This window comes from Schistocerca gregaria, unplaced genomic scaffold, assembly GCF_023897955.1.
Source record: "Schistocerca gregaria isolate iqSchGreg1 unplaced genomic scaffold, iqSchGreg1.2 ptg000043l, whole genome shotgun sequence".
NCBI lineage: Eukaryota > Metazoa > Arthropoda > Insecta > Orthoptera > Acrididae > Schistocerca > Schistocerca gregaria.
This window is the reverse complement of record NW_026061702.1, coordinates 7,632,685-7,641,729: the sequence shown is the minus strand read 5'-3', so window position 1 is coordinate 7,641,729 and position 9,045 is coordinate 7,632,685.

Genomic DNA, 9,045 nt, shown 5'->3' with positions numbered 1-9,045 from the left:
GTGGCTTTAAATCGATTCGATAACAAATGACGAAAACGGACGGATTTCTCAGGTTTTTACTACATATGAACACTTTTCACTTTCTCCCGTGCAACTCGGCTGCTAGTCCTCCTTTCATGCAGAATCTTAAGGTCATAGCTCATGTCCAAGGCACCAAATCCATCTAAGAAGTCAATAATCGATACCTAAAACTTGAATTGTACTACATCTTACTGGCTATTACATCAACTTAGAAGCTTCATCTGTGTTCTGCTATGGTGCTTTTAGTGTCTCCGCATACCGCAGCACGCGACACAGCTTTGCAGACGATAAGTACAACCGTTTCAGAGAGAAGAGCGGCCAAGTACGAACTGGCTTTAAGTCGATTCGAAAACAAATGACGAAAACGGACGGATTTCTCAGGTTTTTACTACATATGAACACTTTTCACATTCTCCCGTGCAACTCGGCTGCTAGTCCTCCTTTCATGCAGAATCTTAAGGTCCTAGCTCATGTCCAAGGCACCAAAGCCAGCTAAAAAGTCAATAATCGATACCTAAAACTTGAATTGTACAACATCTTACTGGCTATTACATCATCTTAGAAGCTTCATCTGTATTCTACTATGGTGCCTTTAGTGTCTCCGCATACCGCAGCACGCGACATAGCTTTGCAGACGATAAGTACAACCGTTTCAGAGAGAAGAGCGGCAAATGTGACGATCTGGCTTTAAGTCGATTCGATAACAAATGACGAAATCGGACGGATTTCTCAGGTTTTTACTACATATGAACACTTTTCACATTCCCCCGTGCAACTCGGCTGCTAGTCCTCCTTTCATGCAGAATCTTAAGGTCCTAGCTCAATTCCAAGGCACGAAAGCCAGCTAAGAAGTCAATAATCGATACCTAAAACTTGAATTGCACTACTTCCTACTGGCTATTACATCAACTTAGAAGCTTCATCTGTGTTCTGCTATGGTGCTTTTAGTGTCTCCGCATAACGCAGCACGCGACATAGCTTTGAGGACGATAAGTACAACCGTTTCAGAGAGAAGAGCGGCCAATGTGGCGATCTGGCTTTAAGTCGATTCGATAACAAATGACGAAAACGGACGGAGTTCTCAGGTTTTTACTACATATGAACACTTTTCACATTTTCCCGTGCAACTCGGCTGCTAGTCCTCCTTTCATGCAGAATCTTAAGGTCCTAGCTCATGTCCAAGGCACCAAAGCCAGCTAAAAAGTCAATAATGGATACCTAAAACTTGAATTGTACTACTTCTTACTGGCTATTACATCATCTTAGAAGCTTCATCTGTATTCTACTTCGGTGCCTTTAGTGTCTCCGCATACCGCAGCACGCGACATAGCTTTGCAGACGATAAGTACAACCGTTTCAGAGAGAAGAGCGGCCAATGTGACGATCTGGCTTTAAGTCGATTCGATAACAAATGACGAAAACGGACGGATTTCTCAGGTTTTACTACATATGAACACTTTTCACATTCTCCCGTGCAACTCGGCTGCTAGTCCTCCTTTCATGCAAATCTTAAGGTCCTAGCTCATGTCCAAGGCACCAAAGGCAGCTAAAAAAAAAAATAATCAGTACCTAAAACTAGAATTGTACTACTTCTTACTGGCTATTACATCAACTTAGAAGCTTCATCTGTGTTCTACTATGGTGATTTTATTGTCTCCGCCTACCGCAGCACGCGACATAGCTTTGCAGACGATAAGTACAACCGTTTCAGAGAGAAGAGCGGCCAAGTGACGATGTGGCTTTAAATCGATTCGATAACAAATGACGAAAACGGACGGATTTCTCAGGTTTTTACTACATATGAACACTTTTCACTTTCTCCCGTGCAACTCGGCTGCTAGTCCTCCTTTCATGCAGAATCTTAAGGTCATAGCTCATGTCCAAGGCACCAAATCCATCTAAGAAGTCAATAATCGATACCTAAAACTTGAATTGTACTACATCTTACTGGCTATTACATCAACTTAGAAGCTTCATCTGTGTTCTGCTATGATGCTTTTAGTGTCTCCGCATACCGCAGCACGCGACACAGCTTTGCAGACGATAAGTACAACCGTTTCAGAGAGAAGAGCGGCCAAGTACGAACTGGCTTTAAGTCGATTCGAAAACAAATGACGAAAACGGACGGATTTCTCAGGTTTTTACTACATATGAACACTTTTCACATTCTCCCGTGCAACTCGGCTGCTAGTCCTCCTTTCATGCAGAATCTTAAGGTCCTAGCTCATGTCCAAGGCACCAAAGCCAGCTAAAAAGTCAATAATCGATACCTAAAACTTGAATTGTACAACATCTTACTGGCTATTACATCATCTTAGAAGCTTCATCTGTATTCTACTATGGTGCCTTTAGTGTCTCCGCATACCGCAGCACGCGACATAGCTTTGCAGACGATAAGTACAACCGTTTCAGAGAGAAGAGCGGCCAATGTGACGATCTGGCTTTAAGTCGATTCGATAACAAATGACGAAAACGGACGGATTTCTCAGGTTTTTACTACATATGAACACTTTTCACATTGTCCCGTGTAACTCGGCTGCTGGTCCTCCTTTCATGCAGAATCTTAAGGTTCTAGCTCATGTCCAAGGCACCAAAGCCAGCTAAAATTCAATAATCGATAAATAAAACTTGAATTGTACTACTTCTTACTGGCAATTACATCATCTTAGAGGCTTCATCTGTGTTCTGCTCTGGTGCTTTTAGAGTCTCCGCATACCGCAGCACGCGACATAGCTTTGCAGACGATAAGTACAACCGGTTCAGAGAAAAGAGGGGCCAATTTGACGATCTGGCTTTAAGTCGATTCGATAACAAATGACGAAAACGGACGGATTTCTCAGGTTTTTACTACATATGAACACTTTTCACATTCTCCCGTGCAACTCGGCTGCTAGTCCCCCGTTCATGCAGAATCTTAAGGTCCTAGGTCACGTCCAAGGCACCGAAGCCAGCTAAAAAGTCAACAATCGATACCTAAAACTTGAGTTGTACTACTTCTTACTGGCTATTACATCAACTTAGAAGCTTCATCTGAGTTTTACTATGGTGGTTTTAGTGTCTCCGCATACCGCAGCAGACGTCATAGCTTCGCAGACGATAAGAACAACCGTTTCAGAGAGAAGAGCGGCCAATGTGAAGATCTGGCTTTAAGTCGATTCGATAAAAATGACGATAACGGGCGAATATCTAGGTTTTTACTACATATGAATACATTCCACATTCTCCCGTGCAACTCGGCTGCTAGTCCTCCCTTCATGCAGAATCTTAAGGTCCTAGCTCATGTCCAAGGCACCAAAGCCAGCCAAAAAGTCAATAATCAGTACCTAAAACTTGAATTGTACTACTTCTTACTTGCTATTACATCAACTTAGAAGCTTCATCTGTGTTCTACTATGGTGCTTTTAGTGTCTCCGCATACCGCAGCACGCGACATAGCTTTGCAGACGATAAGTACAACCGTTCCAGAGAGAAGAGCGGCCAAGTGACGATCTGGCTTTAAGTCGATTCGATAACAAATGACGAAAACGGTCGGATTTCTCAGGTTTTTACTACTTATGAACACTTCTCACATTCTCCCGTGCAACTCGGCTGCTAGTCCTCCTTTCATGCAAATCTTAAGGTCCCAGCTCATGTCCAAGGCACCAAAGCCAGCTAAAAAAAAATAATCAGTACCTAAAACTAGAATTGTACTACTTCTTAGTGGCTATTACATCAACTTAGAAGCTTCATCTGTGTTCTACTATGGTGATTTTATTGTCTCCGCCTACCGCAGCACGCAACATAGCTTTGCAGACGATAAGTACAACCGTTTCAGAGAGAAGAGCGGCCAAGTGACGATCTGGCTTTAAATCGATTCGATAACAAATGACGAAAACGGACGGATTTCTCAGGTTTTTACTACATATGAACACTTTTCACTTTCTCCCGTGCAACTCGGCTGCTAGTCCTCCTTTCATGCAGAATCTTAAGGTCCTAGCACATGTCCAAGGCACCAAATCCATCTAAGAAGTCAATAATCGATACCTAAAACTTGAATTGTACTACATCTTACTGGCTATTACATCAACTTAGAAGCTTCATCTGTGTTCTGCTATGGTGCTTTTAGTGTCTCCGCATACCGCAGCACGCGACACAGCTTTGCAGACGATAAGTACAACCGTTTCAGAGAGAAGAGCGGCCAAGTACGAATTGGCTTTAAGTCGATTCGACAACAAATGACGAAAACGGACGGATTTCTCAGGTTTTTACTACATATGAACACTTTTCACATTCTCCCGTGCAACTCGGCTGCTAGTCCTCCTTTCATGCAGAATCTTAAGGTCCTAGCTCATGTCCAAGGCACCAAAGCCAGCTAAAAAGTCAATAATCGATACCTAAAACTTGAATTGTACTACATCTTACTGGCTATTACATCATCTTAGAAGCTTCATCTGTATTCTACTATGGTGCCTTTAGTGTCTCCGCATACCGCAGCACGCGACATAGCTTTGCAGACGATAAGTACAACCGTTTCAGAGAGAAGAGCGGCCAATGTGACGATCTGGCTTTAAGTCGATTCGATAACAAATGACGAAAACGGACGGATTTCCCAGGTTTTTACTACATATGAACACTTTTCACATTGTCCCGTGCAACTCGGCTGCTAGTCCTCCTTTCATGCAGAATCTTAAGGTACTAGCTCATGTCCAAGGCACCAAAGCCTGCTAAAAAGTCAATAATCGATACCCAAAACTTGAATTGTACTACTTCTTACTGGCTATTGCATCATCTTAGAAGTTTCATCTGTGTTCTACTATGGAGCTTTAAGTGTCTCCGCATACCGCAGCACGCGACATAGCTTTGCAGACGATAAGTACAGCCGTTTCAGAGTGAAGAGCGGCCAATGTGACGACCTGGCTTTAAGTCGATTCGATAACAAATGACGAAAACGGACGGATTTCTCAGGTTTTTACTACATATAAACACTTTTCACTTTCTCCCGTGCAACTCGGCTGCTAGTCCTCCTTTCATGCAGAATCTTAAGGTCCTAGCTCATGTCCAAGGCACCAAATCCATCTAAGAAGTCAATAATCGATACCTAAAACTTGAATTGTACTACATCTTACTGGCTATTACATCAACTTAGAAGCTTCATCTGTGTTCTGCTATGGTGCTTTTAGTGTCTCCGCATACCGCAGCACGCGACACAGCTTTGCAGACGATAAGTACAACCGTTTCAGAGAGAAGAGCGGCCAAGTACGAACTGGCTTTAAGTCGATTCGATAACAAATGACGAAAACGGACGGATTTCTCAGGTTTTTACTACATATGAACACCTTTCACATTCTCCCGTGCAACTCGGCTGCTAGTCCTCCTTTCATGCAGAATCTTAAGGTCCTAGCTCATGTCCAAGGCACCAAAGCCAGCTAAAAAGTCAATAATCGATACCTAAAACTTGAATTGTACTGGCTATTACATCATCTTAGAAGCTTCATCTGTATTCTACTATGGTGCCTTTAGTGTCTCCGCATACCGCAACACGCGACATAGCTTTGCAGACAATAAGTACAACCGTTTCAGAGAGAAGAGCGGCCAATGTGACGATCTGGCTTTAAGTCGATTCGATAACAAATGACGAAAACGGACGGATTTCTCAGGTTTTTACTACATATGAACACTTTTCACATTGTCCCGTGCAACTCGGCTGCTAGTCCTCCTTTCATGCAGAATCTTAAGGTTCTAGCTCATGTCCAAGGCACCAAAGCCAGCTAAAATTCAATAATCGATAAATAAAACTTGAATTGTACTACTTCTTACTGGCAATTACATCATCTTAGAGGCTTCATCTGTGTTCTGCTCTGGTGCTTTTAGAGTCTCCGCATACCGCAGCACGCGACATAGCTTTGCAGACGATAAGTACAACCGGTTCAGAGAAAAGAGTGGCCAATTTGACGATCTGGCTTTAAGTCGATTCGATAACAAATGACGAAAACGGACGGATTTCTCAGGTTTTTACTACATATGAACACTTTTCACATTCTCCCGTGCAACTCGGCTGCTAGTCCCCCGTTCATGCAGAATCTTAAGGTCCTAGGTCACGTCCAAGGCACCGAAGCCAGCTAAAAAGTCAACAATCGATACCTAAAACTTGAGTTGTACTACTTCTTACTGGCTATTACATCAACTTAGAAGCTTCATCTGTGTTTTACTATGGTGGTTTTAGTGTCTCCGCATACCGCAGCAGACGTCATAGCTTCGCAGACGATAAGAACAACCGTTTCAGAGAGAAGAGCGGCCAATGTGAAGATCTGGCTTTAAGTCGATTCGATAACAAATGACGAAAACGGACGGATTTCTCAGGTTTTTACTACATATGAACACTTTTCACATTGTCCCGTGCAACTCGGCTGCTAGTCCTCCTTTCATGCAGAATCTTAAGGTACTAGCTCATGTCCAAGGCACCAAAGCCTGCTAAAAAGTCAATAATCGATACCTAAAACTTGAATTGTACTACTTCTTACTGGCTATTGCATCATCTTAGAAGTTTCATCTGTGTTCTACTATGGAGCTTTTAGTGTCTCCGCATACCGCAGCACGCGACATAGCTTTGCAGACGATAAGTACAGCCGTTTCAGAGTGAAGAGCGGCCAATGTGACGATCTGGCTTTAAGTCGATTCGATAACAAATGACGAAAACGGACGGATTTCTCAGGTTTTTACTACATATAAACACTTTTCACTTTCTCCCGTGCAACTCGGCTGCTAGTCCTCCTTTCATGCAGAATCTTAAGGTCCTAGCTCATGTCCAAGGCACCAAATCCATCTAAGAAGTCAATAATCGATACCTAAAACTTGAATTGTACTACATCTTACTGGCTATTACATCAACTTAGAAGCTTCATCTGTGTTCTGCTATGGTGCTTTTAGTGTCTCCGCATACCGCAGCACGCGACACAGCTTTGCAGACGATAAGTACAACCGTTTCAGAGAGAAGAGCGGCCAAGTACGAACTGGCTTTAAGTCGATTCGATAACAAATGACGAAAACGGACGGATTTCTCAGGTTTTTACTACATATGAACACTTTTCACATTCTCCCGTGCAACTCGGCTGCTAGTCCTCCTTTCATGCAGAATCTTAAGGTCCTAGCTCATGTCCAAGGCACCAAAGCCAGCTAAAAAGTCAATAATCGATACCTAAAACTTGAATTGTACTGGCTATTACATCATCTTAGAAGCTTCATCTGTATTCTACTATGGTGCCTTTAGTGTCTCCGCATACCGCAGCACGCGACATAGCTTTGCAGACAATAAGTACAACCGTTTCAGAGAGAAGAGCGGCCAATGTGACGATCTGGCTTTAAGTCGATTCGATAACAAATGACGAAAACGGACGGATTTCTCAGGTTTTTACTACATATGAACACTTTTCACATTGTCCCGTGCAACTCGGCTGCTAGTCCTAATTTGATGCAGAATCTTAAGGTCCTAGGTCACGTCCAAGGCACCGAAGCCAGCTAAAAAGTCAACAATCGATAACTAAACCTTGAATTGTACTATTTCTTACTGGCTATTACATCATCTTAGAAGCTTCATCTGTGTTCTACTATGGTGCTTTTAGTGTCTCCGAATACCGCAGTACGCGACATAGCTTTGCAGACGATAAGTACAACCGTTTCAGAGAGCAGAGCGGCCAGTGTGACGATTTAACTTTAAGTCGATTCGATAACAAATGACGAAAACGGACGGATTTCTTAGGTTTTTACTACATATGAACACTTTTCACATTCTCCCGTGCAACTCGGCTGCTAGTCCTCCTTTTGATGCAGAATCTTAAGGTCCTAGCTCATGCCCAAGGCACCAAAGCCAGCTAAAAAGTCAATAATCGATACCTAAAACTTGAATTGTACTACTTCTTACTGGCTATTACATCAACTTAGAAGCTTCATCTGTGTTCTACTATGGTGCTTTTAGTGTCTCCGCATACCGCAGCACGCGACATAGCTTTGCAGACGATAAGTACAACCGTTTCAGAGAGAAGAGCGGCCAATGTGACGATCGGGCTTTAAGTCGATTCGATAACAAATGACGAAAACGGACGGATTTCTCAGGTTTTTGCTACATATGAACACTTTTCACATTGTCCCGTGCAACTCGGCTGCTAATCCTCCTTTCATGCAGAATCTTAAGGTACTAGCTCATGTCCAAGGCACCAAAGCCTGCTAAAAAGTCAATAATCGATACCTAAAACTTGAATTGTACTACTTCTTACTGGCTATTGCATCATCTTAGAAGTTTCATCTGTGTTCTACTATGGAGCTTTTAGTGTCTCCGCATACCGCAGCACGCGACATAGCTTTGCAGACGATAAGTACAGCCGTTTCAGAGTGAAGAGCGGCCAATGTGACGATCTGGCTTTAAGTCGATTCGATAACAAATGACGAAAACGGACGGATTTCTCAGGTTTTTACTACATATAAACACTTTTCACTTTCTCCCGTGCAACTCGGCTGCTAGTCCTCCTTTCATGCAGAATCTTAAGGTCCTAGCTCATGTCCAAGGCACCAAATCCATCTAAGAAGTCAATAATCGATACCTAAAACTTGAATTGTACTACATCTTACTGGCTATTACATCAACTTAGAAGCTTCATCTGTGTTCTGCTATGGTGCTTTTAGTGTCTCCGCATACCGCAGCACGCGACACAGCTTTGCAGACGATAAGTACAACCGTTTCAGAGAGAAGAGCGGCCAAGTACGAACTGGCTTTAAGTCGATTCGATAACAAATGACGAAAACGGACGGATTTCTCAGGTTTTTACTACATATGAACACTTTTCACATTCTCCCGTGCAACTCGGCTGCTAGTCCTCCTTTCATGCAGAATCTTAAGGTCCTAGCTCATGTCCAAGGCACCAAAGCCAGCTAAAAAGTCAATAATCGATACCTAAAACTTGAATTGTACTACTTCTTACTGGATATTACATCAACTTAGAAGCTTCATCTGTGTTCTACTATGGTGCTTTTAGTGTCTCCGCATACCGCAGC